Source organism: Diospyros lotus, chromosome 9 (genome assembly GCF_014633365.1).
Source record: "Diospyros lotus cultivar Yz01 chromosome 9, ASM1463336v1, whole genome shotgun sequence".
In the NCBI taxonomy this organism is placed as follows: domain Eukaryota; kingdom Viridiplantae; phylum Streptophyta; class Magnoliopsida; order Ericales; family Ebenaceae; genus Diospyros; species Diospyros lotus.
In genome coordinates this window covers 10862289-10874518 of record NC_068346.1, presented here as the reverse complement: position 1 = coordinate 10874518, position 12230 = coordinate 10862289, and the positions used below count along the sequence as shown (strand labels likewise).

General features: G+C 37.4%; 1 protein-coding gene and 1 pseudogene across 6 annotated transcripts in view; one reads left to right on the top strand and one right to left on the bottom strand.

The window, feature by feature from the left end:
* Window positions 1-12230, top strand: part of LOC127809490 (uncharacterized) — a 50592-nt gene that overhangs the window by 20363 nt on the left and 17999 nt on the right. The gene's annotated exons all lie outside the window — the stretch shown is intronic.
* Window positions 1818-3128, bottom strand: LOC127809244 (uncharacterized; annotated as a pseudogene).

Here is a 12230-nt window from a genome sequence, read left to right as displayed (position 1 = left end):
ATATGCATGTATATATATAATATATATACATAATATATATATTTGTATGAATATTTACCTTAATATATATATATAATATTTTATAATAAATAATATAAATATATTATAATATATATTTTTATATTTAATATAAATATATTACATATATATAATATATATAATATGTTTGTATGGGGTTATAAAAGGGTAAGGGGTGTTTTAGTCTTTTTCTTTGTTAAAAACATTCTTAAGTCCATGGGAAATTTGGATTCCCAACCCCCATGAAAATTTTTTTGTGGGAAAGTTGCTTAAAAATCATTCTCGGGAATCCTATTTCCTAGGATTCTTTTTATAAAAAAATTGTACCAAACATGGGAATATAGATTTCCAACCTAACATTCTCAGGAATCTTAAAATTTTTCTTGTACCAAATGCCCCCTTAGGGAAAAGGGTTGTAGGCTGCAAGTAGTTATTTAAAATCATGGAAGGTTCTGGAAATGATTGTAAACCTAGTTATAAATCTAGGTTAGTGTCAAGGGGCTTCACTCAAATGCTCGGAATAGATTTTAGTGAAGTATTCTTACCTCTGGCAAGACATACTTCAATTAGAATCTTACTTGCCATAACAACACATCTTAACCTTAGCCTAGATCAAATCTATGTCACCACTGTCTTTCTTCATGGTAAATTAGAAGAAAGCATTCTAATGGAGCAACCAAAGGGGTTTGAAGTTAGATGAAAAAGGGAACAAGTATGCTTGCTAAAGAAATCCCTCTATGGATTGAAGCAATCCCCTAGGCAGTGGTATATAAAATTTAATTCATTTATGTTAGTCCAAGGTTTTAAAAGAAGTGCATTTGATTGCTGTGTGTATTTCAAACATATGCCTAATGAGATATCTATATATCTTCTTTTATATGTGGATGGTATGTTGATTGCAAGCCAATCAGTTATAGAAATTCAGAATTTAAAGCTGAGATTGAAATCAGTCTTTGAAATGAAGGAATCAGGAGAAGCTAAAAAGATTTTAGGTATAGAAATAAGCAGCAAAGAAAGCTTGTGTTGTCCCAAAAATCCTACCTAGATAAGCTGGTTAAGAAGTTCAATATGCTTGATGCAAAGGATGTATCACTCCCCTTTGCTGAGCATTTTAAATTGTCCCATGAGCAGTCACCCATCGATGAAGTGGGCATTAGGGAAATGAGTAAGATTCCTTACTCAAATGCAGTTGGAAGCTAATGTCATAGTTTTGAAAGGCGAGAGGCGCAGCGAGGTGCAAAGGGTCCTAGAGCTTGAGGCGCGAAGCGCGCCTTTGCGAAGCGAGGCACACATTTTAGAAAAAAAACTCAAAATATTGTAAAATCATAAACAACTATCAAATTATCAATAATAACACATTGATATCATTCATGATTCATTATCTTCAAATTCTAGACTAACAACATCAAAATTGATTCATTCATCATGAAAATTCTAAACTAGAAATATCATCAAAGTTCAAATTTAAAGTCTCAAACTCAAACAAGTACTAATCATAATGTAAAGTTCTAAACAAACGCATTAACACAACAAGTCCACAATCAATATAAAGAAGTTTTAATCAATCATCATCAATGAGATCATCAACATCAAGGTCAATATCTTCATCATCCCCTTCAATCACCCCCTCATCTTCTTCTTCATCTCCCAATTCTTCTCCCTCTTCCAAGTCTTCATCATCTTCGGTCTCTGCCTCACTTTCCTCCTCTTCTTCAATGTCCTGAGTTACTCGTCGCTTTGAAGTCGAAGTCGAAGTTGAACCCGATTGTGATTGAGTTTGTTTAATTCTAAATCGATAACTAGGCTCTCCAACTCCTGCAGCCGTAGCGAGCCACAGCGACATTACTCCATGTCAACCCATCCCCAACGTCATCTGGAAAAACAGTTTCATCATCTTTATCATTCTCCTCATCAAGTTTTCCAGTCAACCATTCATTGTTGTCATCAATGTGGGTCAATATGATAGGGTCAATGGTATCGCGCATTTGATATCGACGCTTCAATGCTCTATTGTATTTCACAAACACCAAGTCGTTTAAACGAAGTTGATCAAGCCTGTTTCTCCGTTTAGTATGAAGCTGCAACAATTTATGCAAAAACATACTAAGAATAAGCTACATAAAACAAACCAACTACTAATAAAAATTGTAAGTGTTATATGTACAATGCACTTACATTTTCAAACACATTCCAATTACGTTCACACTTTGATGAACTACAAGTCAAGCTAAGAATTTTAATTGCAAAATTTTGCAACATGGGTGTTGACATTCCATATGAAGCCCACTATTCAGCTGTCCAATAAAATTCATGGGTTAATTATTATCTATTATCTGGAATGATTATATATATAATGTAATATATATGTGTGTACCTGGTGATTTCTCAGCTCTCTTTCTAATAGCCATATAGTTTTCAAAGAACCCATCTGCCTTGCTATACATCGAAAGCTCCGCATCAATTTGGTCTTGAATCTTTACATCTGGACTTAACTTTCTAATGCATTCATATAAGCCAGTTATGATCTCTGGATCTATACGTTTAGCCTTGTAGAAATATTCTGGGTTCAAGTACCAACCAACAGCGTGCAGGGGGCGGTGAAGCTGAACATCCCATCGATTATCAATGATCTGAAAAATGGGTGCATACTTCTTTTCATCCCCATTAAAAGAGTTAGCAATCGCTTCTTTGGCCCTATCCATGGCCTCATATATGTATCCCATAGCCGGCTTCTTCTCACCATCCACTAAGCGCAATACATGCACCAATGGACCAGCCACCTTTAAAGCAAATACAACATTGTTCCAAAATGAAGACATGAAAATCACTTTTACAACCTTTTTAGCCCCCGTTTCTTTTACCCACTTGCTTGTCATCCACTCCTCGGAGGTAAACATCCTTTTAAGGTTGCTTTTCAGACTATGCATCCTGCCCAAAGTGATAAAGGCAGTTGCAAATCATGTTTTTGCAGGCCTTAACAACTCTTTCTTGTCAGTAAACTTTTTAAGCATGTTTACTAGACCCGAACGAGTATAGATGTAGCTATTCACGATAACAGCTCTCTCAAATGTTTTCTTCATATTAGGCAACTTGAGAATATCTTCCAACATTAAATCCAAGCAGTGCGCTGCACATGGTGTCCAAAACAACGTAGGATATTTTGCCTCCAAAAATCTTCCTGTTATTATTTAGAGTGAAATTAACAAGATATTAGTAAATAATAAATATTTAATGAATATTCAAATTGTTCTATTTATAAACATAATACAAATTACAAAAAATGAATTTCATACCTACTAAAACATTGTTTTAAGCACTATCGGTGACCACTTGCACCACATTTCTTACTCTAACCTTTTCCACACATTTACTTAATAATTGAAACATCTTTTCCCCAATCTTTGAATAGCTAGAACCATCAACAGACTCCAAAAACATACTTCCTTTAGGAGAATTGACTAAAAAGTTAATCAATGTCCTTTCCTTCTTGTCTTTCCAGCCATATGACAAAATGGAACATCCATCTTTGGCCCACGCCTCTTCATGATATTTCATCATTTCAGGAGTGGCTTCCACCTCTTGTTTGAGAAGGGAAACCCTGACTTCATGGTAACTAGGCGACTTCACACCCGGACCATACTGACCAACTGCTTCTATAAATACTTTAAAACTATCATATGTCACTGCATTGAATGGAATGCCTGCATCATACATCCATCGTGCAAAGCTTCTACAAACTCGAGCTCTTAACTCTTTTTTTGCAAAATCATTCTCACCCAACCTTGTTTGTTTTCCTTTGCCCTTGTTTTTCAACACATTAACTTCTGGATCTTTAAGAAAAACATCAAGTGGACCCTTTTGTGTTGGCCCTCTAACACTACCAACACTACCAGTACCGCTTCCACTTCTGGTAGATACATTGGGTCTTTTTTTACTTTGAGGCGGCGGCTCATCATTATCATCATACCCTTCACCAAATTGAAGATCAGTATCTAACGGTGCCATGTTTCGCTCATCTTTGTTATTTTTCTTCTTTTGCATGTACTTTTCAATTTCTTCTTTTACTGATGGAGGACATTTTGGACAAGTTTTAGTATTCCTAAAACCACCCACTGGATGTTGTTTCGCCCGAAATATACCACCTTTTGTTACCTTACGACAAAATTTACATGTGGTGGTATTTCTATCATTAGGATTAGCTTCAAAATAATTCCATGCCGAGTTAGTTTTGGAAGTGGTTGATGATATTTATTGGGCTGTTGCAACACAATTCCAACTTCCATAAAATTCTCCAATCAAACACGAAAACAACAATAGTATAAACTATAAAGAGAGAGCAGCAACCAGCAAGAGAAATTAAGCAAGAATGCAAGAAATAATCAAATAAAAAACAAGTAAATAACTCACAAGATAGGAGGCAAACTCACAAGAAGAGGGGAGGCTGGAATGGAACCGAGCTTGGCAGCTACTGCTTAACAACTTGGACTTGAAGAGCAGCAGACTACTTAACAACTTGAGAGGAAATTAACAAGATAGGAGGCTGGTCGAGTTGGAGAGGAAATTAACAAGATAGGAGGTGGGCTTGGCTGGGGAGGAGAGGAAGCGAGGAGGCAGGCGCGGCTGGAGAGGAAAGGAAGAGGAAGATCAGGCTGAACTAGAGAGGAGAGGAGGGGGTCGCGGCTGGAGAGGAGAGGAAGAAGAAGATCGGGCCGAGCTGGAAAGGAGAGGAATAGAGGAGGGGGTCGTGGCTGGAGAGGAGAGGAAGAAGAAGATCGAGCCGAGCTGGAGAGGAGGAAAAGAGGAGGGGGTCGCGGCTGGAGAGGAGAGGAAGAAGAGGATCGGGCTGAGCTGGAGAGGAGGAAGAGAGGAGGGGGTCGCGGCTGGAGAGGAAGAAGAAGATCGGAGAGGCCGGAGAGGATGCGGGCGAGGAAGAAGAAGATTGGGAGAGGCTGAAGATGATGCAGGTGAGGAAGAAGAAGATCAGGAGAGGCTAGAGAGGATGTAAGCGCTGCTGGATTCTGGAATTGGGAGAGGCTGGACAAATTGGGCTGCTATTTTTAATTAAAAGATGTAAGTTTCATGTGGCGTGCCTAGGCACGCCTCACGCCCCAGCGCCTAGGCGCGCAAGGTGAGGGCCTCGCCAAAATCGCCTCGCCTCGACCCAGGCGAGGCGCCAAACTGGCGCCTTGCGCCTAGGCGCGCCTTTGATAACTATGGCTAATGTACAATATGGTCTCTATTAGGCTGGATTTAGCTCATGCTATGAGTGTTTCTAACAGGTTTATGGAAAATCTGGGTAAGGCTCATTGGAATGCTGCAAAATGGATATTCAGATATTGTAAAGGAACAATCAATATGTCTTTGGTTTATGGTGGAACAAAATTAGAAGAAGAGCTGTTAAAAGGTTGTTTTGAGTATAGGATAAGAAGACCTAGAAAGATTAGTGAAGATAGTAAGTGGAAGCAGTGCTCTTGAGGTCCTTTGAAGAATTAAATAGAAGTTGTAACCCAAAATTGTAATTAGTAAAAGTTATGGGGTAAAACTATAAATATTGTATATCTTCATTGGGATACTCGCCCTTGTTTATTTATAGAAGGCAAGGGGGTGTGCGAGAGAGAAAAATTAGTCTTTTTCTATTGTAACGAGTGTTGTATGTTCTCTAAGAGGAAAAGCTAGATCTTGTGGTAGCTTTTGTAATCTTGAGAGAGAACAAAGTGCTGGGTGTACTCGGAAATAGGGGAGGATGTTTCTTGCTACTATACTGATTGATTCTTTGTAATAAAAACTGTTCTCGGTGGGGTTTTGAAGGCTAGATGTAGGGTTGCATCACATGCAACCTGAACCAGGATATATCTTGTGCCTATTGTTTGGTTTGTGGTTTGATTATTTTTGTTTTCATTTATTTAAATTCTGTTCTCGTTTTTCTGGTTATATTTCTATCCAATTGCATTGCAATTGAGTGTGTTGAGGGAGTGCGAATTGGCAAGAACCGATCCTATTGTGCTCCTAATTTCTAACAAGAGCCTTACATTTTAGGGTTCACAGATGTTGACTATGCAGCAGATTTGGATAAGAGAAGGTCAGGTTATGTTTTTCAGCTATGGAATTCAACCATAAGATGGAAGACAAATTTGTAGTCTGTGGTGGTTCTTTCAACCACCGAGGCTGAGTATATAGCTGTCACCGAAGCTATTAAGGAAACCCTTTGGCTGAAAGGTATTGTTAGTGAACTTCTAGGAAGAGATGTGAAGGCTAATCTTATGTGTGATAGCTAAAGTGCTATTCACTTGGCCAAGAATCAATCTCACCATGAAAAATTCAAACATATAGATGTAAGATATCATTTCATCCAAGAAACTCTTGAGAAGAAAGAAGTTAACTTAATTTAAGTTGTAGAAGAAGAAAATGCAGCAGATATGTTTACCAAGGCTATTCCCTTATCTAAATTGCAACATTGTTTGAAGCTTCTTAATGTGTGTTTGTGTGAATGATTAGGTTAATCATGCAAGACCTAAGGAGAGCAAGATTAATTTTGCTGGTTGGATTGTGCTCAAGGCAAATGGTGGAGATTTGTTAGCAAGTTTGCATCGAGTAAGCCTTAGGAGTCAGTGAAGCAGTAAATGTGTCAAGCGGTTGGTTTAGTTAGGCAGTTTTGTTCCAATAATAATTCGTTTATTTGGGGGTAAAACTGGTAATATCTAACCAGGTTATGATATATAGATCAGTCTGCCCTTTTTAGCCTATAAATAAGAGGGTAGGGGTTAGTCGTTTGACAGCATAATTAGATGAGTGCATTCTGTTGTGAGAGGAAAGGCTAGAAAAGTGATAGTTCTTTGTAATCTCGGAAAGATCAAGAAGTGTACTCGTGTGTAAGGCTGTGTACTAATTCATTCAATTCAAAGGAAGACTACTCTTGAGGGGCTTGAAGGCTGGATGTAGGATCATTCAATTGAATGATCTGAACTAGGATAAATCAGTTGTCTCCGTGTGGTTTGGTTTTGAGTATTTTTCATTATAGTCTTCTTGTTCTTAATTTATCCAATACATCTATGTGTGCGCGCGCGCGCGCGTTTTTAAGTCAGTCTAATTGCAATTCCCTAGCATCTAGACTCTTATAGATAATTTTGGAAACATCACCCTATGAGTAAGAAAAGAAGGATGACCGAATTGGTAATGATGCGGCCACAATTGATCTTTGTTGGACTGAGCCAAGCATGACACAAGAGGAGTCTTTCCCTTTTTGTCATGCTCACCCAATTCCTCAAGGTAGAAAAGCGTAGCCCTAGCTTTAGCAAGCCCAATTATCCTCTTCATGCCTTATTCTTGTATCTCACAATAGGTTGAATAAAAGATAACACTGCAATTACTGTTCAAGATAAGCTCTTGAATGAAGATGAGGTTAGTGAACAATTTAGGAACATGAGGCACATGTTTGAGGGTGAGATGTTCATTAAGAAGAACATCGTCTTGGCCAACAACAGTGGTTAAAGAACTATCTACTAATGTAATTTTTCTAGAGATTGAACAAGGGCTATAGGTGATAAAAAGATGTGAGAAAGGGGTCATATGATCCGTAGCCCCAGAGTCTAGGATGCAAGAATTAGAATGGACTTTCTCTAAAGCATGTAGAGCAAAAGAAAGGGAAGAAATACTTGTGAGAGCAAGATAACATGCACCTTTTTTAGTGTTTTTGTTGAGAGATCCCAAGAAACTCCTCAATCTTTCAATCTCCGCCTTGTAAGCTCTAGGCCTTCTCCTCATTCAGGATCCTTCTATTTCGGTTGTTGGTGGTTGCTAGCCCATGTGCACCTTTGCTTTCCCTTGGCTCCTCGATTGTCCTCCTTTGGGAGGATTTTCATGGAGCTTCCAACACTTATTTATGGTGTGCCTAGGCTTCTTGCAATAGGTACACAATAGAGAATTTCTGTCTACAACCTTCTTCTCCTCTCTTCCCTTACTCTTATTATAGCCTTTCAGAGATACCAGGGTCGAGGTTTCCACCAGGGAATTTTCCAACATGACTCCCCTCTTTCCTTCTTTTGCGTGAACTATAGAAATAACCTTATTTAATGTAGGAAAATCCTCCTTATCGAGGATTTGTATCCTCACCGCATCAAACTCCATGTTGAGGTCGGCTAGGAAGTCATATGTTCTTTCTTTTTCCACAAACTTTTTGTGTAATGCAGCATCCTCACTGCACTTCATCTTCAAGCACTGGTAATGGTCTAGTTCTTGCCACTGAGTTTGCAGCAAGTTCACATACTCTGTAATAGATTTGGTACCTTGCTTTGTGGCTGCCACCTTCGTCCTTATCTCATAGATTTGGGTTGCATCACGAACCTTGGGTTAGGTAAGCTTGATTGCCTCCCAAATATTTTTGGCTATTATTAGAAACATCATCGTGTCACTAATCTTGGGGATCATGGAGTTACATAGCGAATAAATTACAAGGGAATCCTCCTCATCCCAATGCTGCAAACGCGGGATCTCCCTCCTTAGGACTAGTTCCCAATAGGTGACTTAGTTTTCCTTTTCCCTTTAAGGACGTGCGGATCAGTTGGGACCACTTCAAGTAGTTCTTACCGTTCAACCGGTAAGCTACTTGAAGGTTCCGTAATTCTCCTCTTGAGCCTCCACTATTGATTCCAGCAAACAGAATTTCTGTTGTACTGCTGGAATTGGCCAAATTGGGTAGAGGGTTTTGAGTGTTAGACATATTGCCTTATGAAGAAGATTGATGAAGGCCACAATAGTCCCAAAGAAGCAGTGACTATCGTCTATGGCTCTGATACCATGTCAAGAAAGACGTGGAACAAGGCTATCAATCTTATTTTCTTTGAAGGATTGCATTAAGTTATGTACAAAACTTTCTGCTACATTAGGAAGTTTCTAAAAAAAGACACAATAAGAAGGTTTCCAAATCTGATTTTGGAAACTTTACAATATAGGATACAACAATTATTTAGAAAGATACAGCAATAATATACTCTTATTCTAGGAAGGAAAGATCAATAATTAATGCTGATTGCTAATCTAATCTTGCCCGAGATGCTGATTGCTAATCAGATCTTGCAATCAGCTCCTTAATCATTGAAAGGTATGATATTATGGAATTAATATATGTTAATAAAAATGTAGTTGCTAAATGTTAAGAGTAGAACACAACAATCCCAATAATTCTCTCAACTCAATTACTCACTGAAATCACTCACCACCTCCAAGAACACAAACGATATAAGTGAATCAAACAAGACTAATGAAAACAATAAAGAACAAAAGAGATTTATCCTGGTTCGGTCTCAAAAATGAGATCTACGTTTAGACTGAAACTGCTTCCTTCTTATCCACTATCTTGAAACAAACTTTAGGATGATTACCTAGAGTACCTGAATCCACACCCATCCCATATACCCTGAAAGGTAACTAGATTCCCGAGATTACAAGACTTATTCCCAGCCTTACTCTCAGCCTCGCAATTGATCCCAACCCACAAGATAGAAACTGGAAACCTTCTCGGAATGAAGCACGCTTTTCTGTCTTGCCCCACGATCCCTATTTGTAGACTATAGGGTCGGGAGTTACAATACACTAACTGACTAACCCCCTGACCGGTAACTAACTAAATAACTAAATCGGTCAGCTATCCTTCTAAAAACATGCCTTCTAGAAGTATACTTATTCTACCCCTAAAACAGAAAAGGAAAAATACAAATGTAGTCATACAGAATATTCATTTACACATAACTCTTAATCTAATACAAATGTCATAACACTAAAAGACAAATATCATTGAAAATATTTTGATTATGAAATAGATTAAATTTATTTACATTAAAGAAAGGAAAATATCATGGGTTTTGAGGCCTGTGGTATTTGGCCCTATCATTGTAGGTGGGATGGGGTCTAATGATATCGCTAGCTAACCTGCTCACAACGTTCAACTCTATGGAAATGCTTAGTAATGGTTTCACCGGAATTATGGGGTCCAATAAGTATTTGGTAAGCTGGTGTTGACCAAGTAAATGTCCAAATTAGCCTTAGTAAAATCTTAAAATTCTAAGAGAAATCCCTAAATGCCTAATACCCATTGACTGATCCTCCATACCCACTTTGAGTATAGTACAACCCTTGCTCTCTCTTTTTCCCTTGTGAACGCTCTGCCCTGCCTGCCCCTCCTCACATTTGATCTCCAATCTCTAATAACTGGTCGTTGTGTTGTACTAATGACAAGTCTATACAGATTGTGGTACTTGGTCGAGCAGAAGATTAGGTAGCCCATATCCTGTTCATTCTTCATTTTTGCTTAAAAGTAGGTAAATAAATAAAGGATGATTGATTTTTGTTTTAACCACACCAACAGGAATTGATATTTGGGGATCAGGCTCTTTTTGATTTAAAATAGGGGATATTTGTTGCCTCTTTGTGCTTGGTGGTGCTTGAAGAACCTTTTTCTCAACGAATGGAGGTCGCCCCTCTTCTTGTAGATCACAGAAGGAAGCGTGATTAAGCATTTGAAGTGTGTGATTTTTCCTTTCCTTACTTTTTGGAAAGCTTAACCTAACTCATGTTAGCATATAGGCATAACTTACTAAAGAAATACTAATGTCCTGTTTTTGCTGTGCTGTGGTGAAGGGGAAAAGTTGTTTTTTTTTTATGGCGATAGTGCTTTTGTCAATTTTTTGTGCTTTTCGGCCAAAATTTAAAACTGTTTTTGATAACAGCAAAAGCATTCTGTTTTTTTTTTTTTGCTATACAGCAGAAGCAGAAATTTGGAGCTTTTGTTGCACAATAAGAGTAGAAACGGAAAGTTAAAATTATAATGGACAAAATTAATCTCAATAAACATTTTAATTTACAACTGCATATATATGTTCGATATATATATTTAAAAATATATTTTATATGTATATATACATATATATATATAAATTTTAAAAAGATATAACAGCAGTGGTGGCAGCCGGCGCAGTGGAACCCCTATGGCTGGTGTGGTTTCTTCAACCCCCAGCAATGGGGGCAACCCCTAGTGATTAGGGGGTTCCATGGTAACTGTGACTGGTGAACTACTAATTGTTGTTGCTCTACTTTTTCTTAACATATATATATGTGCGCATATATATACATAAAATATGTTTTTTAATGAAAAATGCAATAAATCTTTTATTGTAGAGAAAAATGAAACAAGTTGAGAAAATTTTAGATACTTGCTTGATTGATTCTTGAGTAGTGGGTATTTAGGCACAACAATTAGTTTATCTCCTATATTTTAGGAACATATTTGAATATGTTTTGAAGATAAAAATACAAGAAGAATTTTAAAAATCGCTGAGATATTTTGAATTATTCTGCTGCTTTTATGCCTTTCTTCTTGGAGTTTTCCAATCTCCAAATCACCTTATGACTTTATCCTTTCTTCTCCTATTTTTCAGACCATAAGATTAGGAGAACAATCAATCCTTGTTTGAGAAAATTGTTATTTTATTTCTACAATATCTTTGTGATATTTTCAACACTCCACCTCAAACTGGTGAGTGGATATTCTCCATTCCCTGCTTGCATGTAATTTTTTCAAATCTAGTTGTAGGAAGACCTTTTGTAATGACATCTGCCCATTGATTGTTTGAAGAGACTTATGGTATGGTGATGAGACCATTGTCTAATTTCTCTTTGATGAAATGTCAGTTAATCCCTATATGTTTAGTTTGATCATATTGCACTGGGTTATATGCTATGCTTGTTGTTGATTTGTTGTCGCAATATAATCTCATAGATTCTACTCCTTTTAATCCCAAACCGTTGAGAATGATTCTCAACAACAACCACCCACAAATTCCATGAGTCATTGCTCTTAGTTATGCCTCAACACTAGATCTGGATACTACTGATTGTTTTTTACTCTGTCATGAAACAATGTTTCCTCCAAGAAATATACAATAACATATAGTAGATCTCCTATTTGTCAAGGATTCAGCATAATCAACATTTGTATAAGCTTCAATAGTCAATTTTCTTTCTCTTTTAAACAAAATTCCTCTCCCTGGTGTGGCTTTCAAATACTGTAAGATTATGTGAACAACTTGCATATGCTTTTCTCTAGGATCATGCATAAATTTGCTAACAACCCTTACTGGGTAGGCAACATCATGTTGTGTATGAGATATATAATTAACCTTCCTACTAGTTTTTGATATTGACCTTTATCTACAACACTT